We start from the raw sequence: 9,283 nt of genomic DNA, 5'->3' as shown, positions 1-9,283 counted from the left end.
GTCCCCATGTGCAGTTGCAAACTGTAGTCTGGCTTTTTTATGGTGGTTTTGGAGCAGTGGCTTGCTGAGCGGCCTTTCGGTTATGATGATATAGGACTCGTTTTACTGTGGATATAGATACTTTTGTACCTGTTTCCTCCAGCATCTTCAAGGTCCTTTGCTGTTGTTCTGGGGTTGATTTGCACTTTTTTGCACCATAATACAGTCATCTCTAGTAGACAGAATGGGTCTCCTTCCTGAGCGGTATGACGGCTTCGTGATCCCATGGTGTTGATACTCACGTACTATTGTTTGTACAGATGCACGTGGTACCTTCAGCCGTTTTGAAATTGCTACCGAGGATGAACCAGACAGATTTTTTTCTGAGGTCTTGGCTGATTTCTTTTGATTTTCCCATGATGTCAAGCAAAGAGGCACTGAGTTTGAAGGTAGGCCTTGAAATACACCTCCAATTGACATTATGTCAATTAGCCTATCAGAAACTTCTAAGGCCATGACATCATTATCTGGAATTTTCAAGCTGTTTAAAGACACAGTCAACTTAGTGTATGTAAACTTCTGACCCACTGTAATTGTGATACAGTGAATTATAAGTGAAACAATCTCTCTGTAAACAATTGTTGAAGAAATGATTTTCCAACAATTGTGCCAAAACTATAGTTTGTTAACAAGAAATGTGTAGAGTGGTTGAAAACGAGTTTTAAATACTCCAACCTAAGTGTATGTAAACTTACCACTTCAACTGTATACACTTGGTGGTGCGTGACAGACCGTGACAGACCGTAGAAAGTTATTGACCACGCTGCTGTATTCCCCATGCTTGTCCAGCTCATATGGCCTAGGCTACTGGCCTATCTGTTGGCCAGAGAGAAAAACAGGTAGCCTATTAGGTGTGAAAAAACCCAAGAGAAGCATCTGGGGTGCACAGAATATTTGGCAATAAAGTCAATGATGAATCTGAAATTTAATTGCGAGACTCCAGGGGCCTTTAGAACTTCACCCATGCCAGTAGCCTACTAAGGGGGCCTTTCAATATTGGTCTTCTATTGGCTGACCGGGGCCTCAAGGCTTGGAGCAGCCTGGTCTAGTGACAATGTCCACCACAACCTTGGATGAGTATGTGTCACACAGAATCATTGTTGTCATGTGATTGACATTCACTGGTCTCCAGTAGTTGAGAAATGGCTTATTCTACGAATAACACTGCACTGTTTCTGACTGTCATTTTGATAACAACAGAGAGTTGGAGACAGCTTCAGATAAATACTAAAGGTTGTCGGGCCTCCTGCGATTCCCCTGCGGAGTTTTCTCTGTCTCCATGTGGATTGTAATTGCTCTGTCGGTTCATTTTATCCTATTTTTAACGAACTCAGCGGGAATGCTAAAGGCAACGGTTTATAGCCTATTCTTAATTACTGTGTTCTAGTTCTGCTCACAGAATGTACTTTTATCACACGCAAAGACAAATAACATTGAGCCATATGTCATATGGTTTTATTATTGACAAATGGGTGTTAAAGATAATTCCAGGATTTGAAATTGACAGGGCAAGTGCAAGTATTTTATTAATTTCAAGTAAATTATAAGAAAGTATAGTTGCTCGTAGAGTTGGGTAGGTTAATTTCAAAATGTAATCCGTTGCAGTTACTAGTTACCTGTCAAATTGTAATCAGTCAATTTTGGATTACCCATCTCAGAAATGTAATCTGATTACCTTCCGTGACTTTCAGATTACTTTTCCCTTAAGAGGCATTAGAAGACAAAAATGTATGTTACCAATTGGACAACATCTATTGGAGGATAAATCAATGTTAAGGTTTACGTAGCTGGCCATATATGGATGTCAAGTGTTACCTTAATGGTTGGTTATGTAGGCTTCTTCTAACCCATCACTTCTAACCCATGATTTTACCGGAGCATGTCCCCCAAACTAAGGATTTATTAGCCAGCTCTACTCTGTTGTTTATGTTTTTAACCATGTTATGAGACTATACAGTGGTTGTTTACATTTAGTGTTTACAAACATTGGAGTAAAACAAGCACATATTTTGGGTTCTCATGGACTGTGATAGTTGAACTAAGCTCATGGGGCATTTATAAGGTATATTCTTCAAGAATCAATGGAGATATATATGGTACCAGTCAAAAGTTTGGACAAAAATACTATTTCAATGGTTTTTACAGTGGCTTGTGAACTATTCACTCCCCTTGCCATTTTTCCTATTTTGTTGCCTTACAACCTGGAATTAAAATAGATTTTTTTGGGGGGTTGTATTATTTGATTTACAAAACATGCCTACCACTTTGAAGATGCAAAATATTTTTTATTGTGAAACATGAAAACATGGGCATACAGAACTATTCACCCCCCCCCCCCCCAAAAGTCAATCATTACTTTATGAAATGAAGGTCAGTCAATCTGGACAATTTCAAGAACTTTGATAGTTTCTTCAAGTGCAGTCGCAAAACCCATCAAGCGCTATGATGAAACTGGCTCATGAGGATCGCCACAGGAAAGGAAGACCCAGAGTTACCTCTGCTGCAGAGGACAAGTTCATTAGAGTTACCAGCCTCAGAAATTGCATTCTAAATAAATGCCTCACAGCGTTCAAGTAACAGACACATCTCAACATCAGCTGTTCAGAGGAGACTGTGTGAATCAGGCCTTCATGGTTGACTTTCTGAAAAGAAACCACTACTAAAGGGCGCCAATAAGAAGAGACTTGCTTGGGCCAAGAAACATGAGCAATGGACATTAGACCGTGGAAATCTGTTCTTTGGTCTGATGAGTTCAAATGTGAGCTCTTTGGTTCCAAACGCCGTGTCTTTGTGAGACGCAGAGTAGGTAAAAGGATGATCTCTGCATGTGTGGTTCCCACCGTGAAGCATGGAGGAGGAGGTGTGATTGTGTGGGGTTGTTTGCTGGTGACACTGTCTGAGATTTATTTAGAATTCAAGGCACACCTAACCAGCATGGCTATCACAGCATTCTGCAGCGATACACCATCCCATCTGGTTTGTGCTTAGTGGGACTATAATTCGTTTTTCAACAGGACAATGACCCGACCCAACACACCTTCACGCTGTGTAAGGGCTATTTGACCAAGAAGGAGATTGATAGAGTGCTGCTTCAGATGACCTGACCTCCGCAATCACCCGACCTCAACCCAATTTAGTTGGTTTGGGATGAGTTGGACAGCAGAGTGAAGGAAAAGCTGCCGACAAGTGCTCAGCATATGTGGGAACTCCTTCAAGACTGTTGGAAAGGCATTCCAGGTGACGGTGGTTGAGAGAATGCCAAGAGTGCACAAAGCTGTCAAGGCAACGGGTGGCTATTTCGAATAATCTCAAATATATTTTGATTTGTTTTAGACTTTTTTGGGGGGGGTACCTACATGATTCCATATGTGTTGTTTTCATAGTTTTCATGTCTTCACTATTATTCTACAATGTAGAAAATAGTAAAAATAAAGAAAAACCTTGAATGGGTAGGTGTTCTAAAACTTTTGACCGGTAGTGTATATATAATTTTTATATATATATATATATATATATATATATATATATAAAAATTGATGTAGCAACTACAGATTTAAATCCCCTGCCCCTTTAAATCTATTAAAAGTGAGAGCATGTGTCCTCCAGGCCTATGGATTTTTTTTATCAGCATGAATTAGATGCATTTATTCCATAGGTTTGGATCTGCATTATCCATCTATTGCGAGAGTGGATTTTTCAATGGCTGCCCACTGGTTTAAAAAACAATGATTGAAAGGCAGCTTCAACTTTTTCAATTCCACCATTGAGTTCAAATACAGATTTAGATTTGTGAACAGCCGTCCACAACAACCTCAATCCGTAAGACGCAAATAGCTAAATGAGAGAGCAGCAGTGTGATTCTCATCAATGCGCTATGTAACAATCAATAATACGTGATATCCGTATGGCCGAATGACTACATCACTGCTGTCATCCTTACCTCCAAGCGTTTATTCAAGTTGGATAATCTTTGGATGCCGACAGCAGTCGCACCATGTGAAGAAATGGCTTGGACTGTAGCCTAAAAAATTCCATTCCTACTCTTTTCCCGTGATCCATCAAATACATTTGGTGTGTCATAGTGGTCTCTAAATTGTGGTCAGACTCGCTCAGGTGGAACAAACTTTTTCAATGCTCTTTTGATTGTTATTGAGTAAATAGAGTAGTGTGAAAGATATTTTTCATCTCGTTTTTCAAAAGTATCTGTAATCTGATTCCAATTTGTAAGTCGCTCTGGATAAGAGCGTCTGCTAAATGACTTAAATGTAAATGTAAATTTTTTTGATGGTAACGGATTCGTTACATTTTTTTTGTGATCCATTACTCCCCAGCCCGGTTTGCTAGTAACTGAATGTTGAGATCCTTTATTGAATGTAGTTTGCCAAAATAGAAAGTAGGCCTATCCATCACAATACAATAGTGGTGAACACAATCTTTGATCCCCCTCAATGTAAATGGTCATCAGTATGCAGTCCACTCAGTGATAACCTCCAGTGGGCATGATCAGTCAGCAACATATTACGCTGACATAACATTATGTGATTTAGTCTCATAGGAACTCAATCCACTATTCATGACCCTGATAGTAACATCAAATAAATAGTGATGACATACATCATAGCTGTACATTTTTCAGGTTGTTCATTAATCCAATGGTGAAAAGGAAAATGTGAGTCCCAAATGGCAACCTATTTCCTATATAGTATTAGTGCACTACTTTTGACCAGAGACCTATGGGCCCAGGTCAAAAGTAGTGCACTATATAGGGAATAGGCTACTCGCTACTGCCCTTTCCTCTGTCTTTGGGGGTAAAGTGGATTATGGGTAAATCCACGGGAACAAAACCTTGCTTAACCATGTCTGCATTTCCTTTGTGAGGTTCTGATGCTGGAAACAGTTTTCCGATGGGGGACTAACCCCCATTCTAACTTCAGCGAGTTAAGCGAAACTATGCTGCATCAATGGTTTAACCAGCATTCGTCTATTCAAGACTATGCGGAAGCAAACTAAACTGGCTCTGAAAACGGTACCATGATAAATCACTCCACTCAAACTGTAGCTGTTTGACATCTTGTCTATCATTTATTACAGAACATTGTTCAGTTAGTCCCTCAGGTATACTATGTTCACTGTGTATGTATGAGCAAGAGAGATTACCCTCAGAGGATGCAGGGTGCCGAGGTGTGGATGTAACTGTGTGTGTATGTGTACATAAACTAGAGCTCAGTAATCTACAGCATGCAATGTAAACAGTGACCTAACCGTGTGGCTGTTTTAATGTGTATACACAACAGGCCCTGCTTTCACCAGGCCCGGATCCATCTGGGCCCTGAACAGGTGGACCTTTCTTCTCTGTGCTCCATGTACCCATGGGAACAGGTTTAATGTGGACACACAGCTTCCTCTCTGGATCTAACAGTCAGGGATCACGGGCTAAAGATTGGTGAACACAACACGCTACAGAATACAGAGTGCTTTTGCATGCACCAAATCTCCTCTTTCCATGTAAGGCAAAACCCGGAAATATGTGTAAAATCCTTCACCCCACCCTAGAATTCAAACATGTAAGGGCTCTATTCAATCCGTACCACGGAAGTTCAGCATTAAAGCATGATTGAAATTTAAAGGCAATGTTCCAGTGTTAGCGAAGACTGCATTCAAAGAAACACTGTATATGTCGGCTCAATTGGAATTTACCTTAAAATGTATATTCAGTGATACAGATTGAATAGAACCCTAACTGGTACAAAGCATCATGTATCACCTCAAGGAAGAAGGAAAGTATTTTTGACCCATTTATATATTACAAAACGCTATCCTTAGAGCAATAATTTCAAACTCAGCTCAATAATCCCTACTCAAAATGCAGTACTATCAACTTTCACTTCACAGTGAAACTATAAACAGGGGTGCTGTGCCAGCTTTACGGAAACCAGATAAGAAAAACAAATGTGATTTAATCATTAATCTGATATTTTAAGGAATACAATTCAATGGAAATAACTTATAACTAATAAAAAATGCCTTTTTTTAGGACCTGTCTTTCAAAGATAAATCCAAATAATTTCATTGTAAAGGGTTTAAACACTGTTTCCCATGCTTGTTCAAGGAACCATAAACCATACAATTAATGAAAACGCACCTGTGGAATGGTCGTTAATTGCCTACCGTCTGTAAGCGGTTCGTGTATTAAGGTCACAGTTATGAAAACGTAGGACACTAAAAGAGGCCTTTCTACTGACTCTGAAAAACACCAAAAGAAAACGCCCAGGGTCCCTGCTCATCTGCATGATCGTGCCTTAGGCATGCTTTAAGGAGGCTTGAGGACTGCAGATGTGGGCAGGGCAATAAATTGATAAATTGCAGTGTCCATACTGTGAGACGCCTAAGACGGCACTACACGGAGACAGGACGGACAGGTGATCGTCCTCGCAGTGGTAGACCACGTGTAACAACACCTGCACAGGATCGGTACATCCAAAAATCACACCTGTGGGACAGGTACAGGATGGCAACAACAACTGACCGAGTTACACCAGGAACGCACAATCCCTCCATTAGTGCTCAGACTGTCCGCAATAGGCTGAGAGAGGCTGGACTGAGGGCTTGTAGGCCTGTTGTAAGGCAGGTCTTCACCAGACATCACCGGCAACAACCTTGCCTATATGCACAAACCCACCGTCGCTGGACCAGACAGGCCTGGCAAAAAGTGCTCTTCAATGACGAGTCGTGGTTTTGTCTCACCAGGGGTGATGGTCGGATTCGCATTTATCGTTGAAGGAATGAGCGTTACACCGCGGTCTGTACTCTGGAGCGGGATCAATTTAGAGGTGGAGGTTCCATCATGGTCTGGGGCGGTGTGACACAACATCATCGGACTGAGCTTGTTGTCATCGCAGGCAATCTCTACGTTGTAAGTTACAGGGAAGACATCCTCCTCCCTCATGTGGTACCCTTCCTGCAGGCTCATCCTGACATAACCCTCCAGCCTGACAATGCCACCAGCCATACTGCTCGTTCTGTGCTTGATTTCTTGCAAGACAGGAATGTCAGTGTTCTGCCATAGCCAGCGAAGAGCCTGGATCTCAACCCCATTGAGCATGTCTGGGACCTGTTGGATCGGAGGGTGAGGGCTAGGGCCATTCCCCCCAGAAATGTCTTGGAACTTGCAGGTTCCTTGATGGAAGAGTCGGGTAACATCTCACAGCAAGAACTGGCAAATCTGGTGAAGTCCATGAGGAGATGCACTGAACTACTTAATGCAGCTGGTGGCCACACCAGATACTGACTGTTACTTTTAATTTTGACCCCCCTTTGTTCAGGGACACATTATTCCATTTATGTTAGTCACATGTCTGTGGAACTTGTTCAGTTTATGTCTCAGTTGTTGAATCTTGTCATGTTCATACAAATATTTACACATTAAGTTTTCTGAAAATAAAGGCAGTTGACAGTGAGAGGACGTTTTGTTTTTTGCTGAGTTTATAATGTTATGTAGTAAACTATAATACATTGAATAAACACAACATTACTGTTTCAAGCCTAATGCTGTTTCCAGGCAATTCTTTTCAGATTTAACAAACGAACAACAAACATTAGAGGTCATATCAAACACATGACAAAACGCAGACTTGTATAACACAGAGCGGTAACATCAAGAGTCTAACAACTCTGAGTCTGACTTAATCTCAATGTCCAGAGGGGTACAAAGGAGGATCGATGAGTTAGCAAGCTAACTTGCCTAAATATTCTGACAACTTTTTTTTTTTTAAGATAACCTTGAAATGGACTCAACAACGTAAAACATGTGTAAATGTAGCTTTCTTAAATTAAGCACACAAAAATAAGGATATTTCTGGTTGTTCATCAATGTTAGCTGGCTAACTCATTGATCATGCTTTGTAGTACAGTGGCTTGTGAAAGTATTCACCCCACTTGACATTTTTCCTATTTTGTTGCCTTACAACCTGGAATTAAAATAGATTATTTGGGGGGTTTGTGTCATTTGATTTATACAACATGCCTACCACTTTGAAGGTGCAAAATATTTTTTTTATTGTGAAAGAATCAAGAAATAACAAACTGAAAACTGGAGCATGCATAACTATTCACCCCCCCCAAAGTCAATACTTTGTAGAGCCACCTTTTGCAGCAATTACAGCTGCAAGTCTCTTGGGGTATGTCTCTATAAACTTGGCACATTTAGCCACTGGGATTTTTGCCCATTCTTCAAGGCAAAACTGCTACAGCTCCTTCAAGTTGGATGGGTTCCGCTGGTGTACCGCAATCTTTAAGTCATACCACAGATTCTCAATTGGATTGAGGTCTGGGCTTTGACGAGGCCAATCCAAGACATTTAAATGTTTCCCCTTAAATCACTCGAGTGTTGCTTTGTCAGTATGCTTAGGGTCATTGTCCTGCTGGAAGTTTAACCTCTGTCCCTGTCTCAAATCTCTGGAAGACAAACAGATTTCCCTCAAGAATTTCACTGTATTTAGCACCATCCATCGTTACTTCAATTCTGACCAGTTTCCCAGTCCCTGCCGAGGAAAAACATCCCACAGCATGAGATGGCCTCCATGCTTCACTGTCGGGATGGTGTTCTTGGGTTGATGAGAGGTGTTGGTTTTGCGCCAGACATTTTTCCCTGGTGGCCAAAAAGCTACATTTTAGTCTAATCTAACCAGAGTACCATCTTCCATATGCTTGGGGAGTCTCCCACATGCCTTTTTGCAAACACCAAACATGTTTGCTTATTTTTTTCTGGTCAATCTTCCATAAAGCCCAGCTTTGTGGAGTGTATGGCTTAAAGTGTTCCTATGGACAGATACTCCAATCTCTGCTCTGGAGCTTTGCAGGTCCTTCAGCGTTGTCTTTGGTCTCTTTGTTGTCTCTCTGATTAATGCCCTCTTTGCCTGGTCCGTGCTTTTTGGTGGGTGGCCCTCTTGGCAGGTTTGTTGTGGTGCCATATTTTTTCAATTTTTTGGATTTAATGGATTTAATGGTGCTCCGTGGGAGGTTCAAAGTTCTGGATATTTTTTATAACCCAACCCTGATCTGTACTTCTCCACAACTTTGTCCCTCACCTGTTTGGAGAGATCCTTGGTCATCATGGTGCCACTTGCTTGGTGGTGCCCCTTGCGTAGTGGTGTTGCAGGCTCTGGGGTTTTTCAGAACATGTGTTCATATACTGAGATCATGTGACACTTAGATTGCACACAGGTGGACTTTATTTAACTAATTA

The sequence above is a fragment of the Oncorhynchus masou genome, chromosome 8 (assembly GCF_036934945.1).
Source record: "Oncorhynchus masou masou isolate Uvic2021 chromosome 8, UVic_Omas_1.1, whole genome shotgun sequence".
Taxonomy (NCBI): Eukaryota; Metazoa; Chordata; class Actinopteri; order Salmoniformes; family Salmonidae; genus Oncorhynchus; species Oncorhynchus masou.
The sequence above is the reverse complement of the archived record's forward strand: the minus strand, read 5'-3'. Positions refer to the sequence as shown.